Here is a 4,460-nt window from a genome sequence, read left to right on the forward strand (position 1 = left end):
AGATGTTGAGACTCAATATTGTAAATTATGGGCCTCTCCCCAACATAATTATGAGATATTCAATACAACTTTTATAATTATATGTTTTTCATCTCAAATGTAACCTCTCCTCAAAGAGGTCTTCTCTCACCACTCCATGAAAAATTACCCTGTCTTCTTGTTTTGTAATATTCTATTCCCTCAATTTCTTCTATTCTTTTTTACAAGAAAAGAAAATATATTTCTTGGTTTTTCTCTTTTACTTGGTGGCTGTCTTTATTAGAAGTAATCTTCATAAGAACACGTTCTTTTTCTTATTCACCACTATATCCCCACTGCCTGGCACATGGTGAGTGCTCAATAAATATTTGTTGGATGAATGAATAAACAAACACATGTAGGACAGAGCATTATTTTCATGTAATTGAGCTATCTTAACAAAGTGTCGAGTAAGAAAAAATCTTTAGGGGCTCTGCTTTGAGGATGACATATATATGGTTGTAACTTACACATCCCTAATGACAAGCAGTTGAAAATATTTAATATCTTTTTATTGCTTTAAGTATTTAACTTGTGTTTATTTGTTAAGTTTATTTATTTATTGTTGAGAGAGAGACAGAGAGTGAGCAAGCAGGGGAGAGAGACAGAGAGCGAGCAAGCAGGGGAGGGGCAGCGAGGGAAGGAAAGAGAGAATCCCAAGCAGGCTCCTCACTGTCAGTGTGGAGCCTGATGCAGGGCTCGAACCCATGAACCATGAGATCGTGATCTGAGCCGGAACCAAGAGTTGGAAACTTAACCGACTGAGCCACCCACATGCCCCAAGTATTAACCTCAAACATCATAAACATTTTCATTGGTGGCATCCACTTGAATAACATTGTACTCTACATGGACAAAGCCCATAATTATTTACGTTCAGACTTTTTCAGGATGAGAAATCCATAGCTCCATTCATGCTGCCAAATCTATGTAGCAATTTCCTTAATTTAGTGAGTGGAAAATTATGGACTCATAACTCCTTAATTTCTCAAATCCCAGAACTTCTCCCAATCCTATGTTGCCTGATTGTCAATTTTCCTGTTCAGAACAGCCCATAGACATTGTTCATCATGGTGCTCAAGGCAAAAGGAAAGTAAAACTTCATGCTCTCCTTGGACATCGTGAAAACCCTTATTTTCCCAGTAGGAAAGGATGGGAAGCCTTGTTTACTGTCATCGATTGTTTCTATATCTGTGTGCCCCTAAGGTTTGGCCCCTCTTTTAGGATATATCAGTCAAAGGACTTTTAAATCTTTAGAAGAATTTCATTCTTAGGGGCGCCCGGGTGGCTCAGTCAGTGAAGCGGCCGACTTCGGCTCAGGTCGTGATCTCTTCGTCATTGCGTTCGAGCTCTGCGTCAGGCTCCGTGCTGACAGCTCAGAGCCTGGAGCCTGCTTCGGATTCTGTGTCTCCCTCTCTCTCTGTGCCCCTTCCCTGCTCATACTCTTTCTCTCTCTCTCTCTCTTTCAAAAATAAATAAACATTTAAAAATGGAATGGTCTACAGAGAAGCTATATCAATCTTGAATCTGTAGGCATAGGTCATGATCTCACAGTCTGTGACTTTGAGCCCCACATTGGGCTCTGTGCTGATGGCTCAGAGCCTGGAGCCTGCTTAGGATTCTGTGTCTCCCTCTCTCTCTGCCCCTCCCCTGCTCATGCTCTGTCTCTCTCTCTCTCTCTCTCAAAAATAAAAATGAGCATTTAAAAAAAAAAAGGTCATTCCTAGCTTTTCCCATGATGAAATGGGAAACCTCTGAACCTCTTACCTAATAATCTACATTAAAAAAAATTCTTTAAATCATGGTGGGAACAAAAGAGGTAGATAATATGTCTATACAATGAAAGTTAAGTATAATAGAGCCTGTCTTATAAGACAAGCCAATGAGAAATGGCTGTGTGGGGTGTCACTTATTCTCCCCCACATCCTGGGCTTAAATACTCTCTACTGTGGGCGTCAGGAGGCCACTACGCCAGTATCCTTCATAATTCACCCATCTCTTTGTCAGGCTTTAATAGTTTCGAGCATATACATTTCCTTTTGATGCTAAGTCCTATACCTATAACGTGTCCTTCACTCAACACTCCTTTGAAATACAACCTCCACCTTCTCTCCTTACCTAAATCTTTTTTTTTAACGTTTTATTTATTTCTGAGAGAGAGAGAGAGAGAGAGAGCGTGAACAGGGGAGGGTCAAAGAGAGAGGGAGACACAGAATCTGGAACAGGCTCCAGGCTCTGAGCTGGCTGTCAGCACAGAGCCCGACGCGGGGCTCGAACCCACGAACCGCGAGATCATGACCTGAGCCGAAGTCGGACACTTAACCGACTGAGCCACCCAGGTGCCCCGCTCCTTACCTAAATCTTATCAACCTTCTTTTTTTTTAAGAGAGAGAGATAGAGAAAGCATGTGGGAGTGGGAGAGAGGGACAGAGGGAGACAGAGAGAATCCCAAGCAGGCTCCATGCTCAGCATCGAGTCCCACGTGGGGCTCTATCCCACGACCCTGGGGGATCGTGACCTGAGGCAAAATCAAAGAGTTGGACTCAATCGACTGACCCACCCAGGCACCCCTTACCTACCCTTCTATGTACAGATCAAATCTCACCGCCTCGAACCTTTCCTTGACCTTACTCCAGGCACCACTGTCTTCTCTGAATTCCTAAGTCACTTCCAGGGGGCAAGCACCGCAAGGCAGCCACTGTGAAGAACACATATCCAAAACATTGTCCCTTTCCTTCATTTCATGCTCACCTTGCCCAAGGGTTTTCCTACCTATTAAGGCAAATGAATCAGAACACAAATATACCAAGGTAGAAGAAACATTGCCAGTAATTAATGAACTGCATCAGAATTTAGACAAGGGAGGAACACTGAATCCTAAAGTCATTTGGAAAGGATTTGCCAAGAATACACTTGCCCTAGGTCTAAGAGGAATGGGTAGGATTTAGAGAGACGGAGAAGAGCGCATTATAGCAGACGGGACAGAAGTAAATGAAGAATCAAGATAGAAAAGAACGAGGTATATTCAAAGGGCAGGAAATGGGAAAAACTCTGAACTGTATTCTTTAACATGCCTACATATGTGCTTTGCCATACAAGGTGCTCAGAAAGTATTGATTGATTGAACGAACTGCGAAAGAGAATAATATTTTTGCCACATAATAATCTGCCACTCGGTTGATATAGAAACAGAAGATAGTTTGTGTTAAGGAAGCGTAAGAGCATTAGCTTCCCCTAAATATGAAATACTAGCTTGTTATCATTAGCAGCATTCGTAAGATAAAGTAAAGGGACCCCATCTTTAAAAATTTAGGTGACCTCATCAGCAACATTGCCAATGGCTATTCTCCATTCATATTTGGTGATCCAAAATGTCAATATTTAAGTCAAATATCCCCCAAAATATGTGCAGCTGATCTTAGCCTAGTTCTCTTTTATAAGTGTTGACCTTTTCCATTTTTGAAAATGTTTCTTTTGGGGCGCCTGGGTGGCTCAGTCAGTTAAACATCTGACTTCGGCTCAAGCCATGATCTCACAGTTCGTGAGTTCGAGCCCCACTTCAGGCTCTGTGCTGACAGCTAGCTCAGAGCCTGGCGTCTGCTTCGATTTCTGTGTCTCCCTCTCTCTGCTCCTCCCCTGCTCGTGCTCTCTCTCTCTCTCAAAAATAAAAAAAGCATTAAATATTTTTTTAAAAGGTTTCTTTTGAGATACTGCTTCACGATGTCTTCTACCAATACAGACTTATGTCCTCAATTAACCATTGGATAGATTGTTTCTGTGAGGACAATAAATAACTAGAAGAAGAGCCTGTTTCTGGTTCCCAGAGCCACCATTCCACAGCCTTCTTGAGTAATGTCTTTTCTCCTGCAGAAATCTGTGACATGGCAGGAAGGGTCAGCTCGTGGCTGTGAACTCCGGGGACCCGTTCCTTCACACCCGGCTCAGAGCAACAAACTGATCACATACCAGCCTTCCCCCACCTCCCCACCCCCCGCCAAGCATTGGACAACCTGACTCAACTTTGAAAAACCTACCAGTCCACTTACTTTATTTCATTAGCCAAGTAATTGGGTTTGTGTGGTGTGTGTATGCATGTGTGTTATGTACGCATGAGCCGAGATGACTGTTTACGGATCAGAAGAACTCAATTTTAAAAACAAAAGAAGTGCGGGTGCCTGGGTGGCTCAGTCGGATAAGCGTCCAACTCTTGATTTCAGCTCAGGTCATGATCTCTCTGTGAGTTCAAGCCCTACATGGGGCTCTGTGCTGACAGTGTGGAGTCTGCTTGGGATTCTCTCTCTTCCCCCACCTATCTCTCTGCCCCTCCCCCACTCACTCTCTCTGTCTCTCTCTCAAAATAAATAAGAAAGTTTGATATTAAATCAGAGAGATGAGAAAAGACTTCTCTCTCACTAGGAAAGAGAAAAGCTACTTTCAAACAG

This window comes from Hyaena hyaena, unplaced genomic scaffold (genome assembly GCF_003009895.1).
Source record: "Hyaena hyaena isolate Hyena2069 unplaced genomic scaffold, ASM300989v1 scaffold_924, whole genome shotgun sequence".
Taxonomy (NCBI): Eukaryota; Metazoa; Chordata; class Mammalia; order Carnivora; family Hyaenidae; genus Hyaena; species Hyaena hyaena.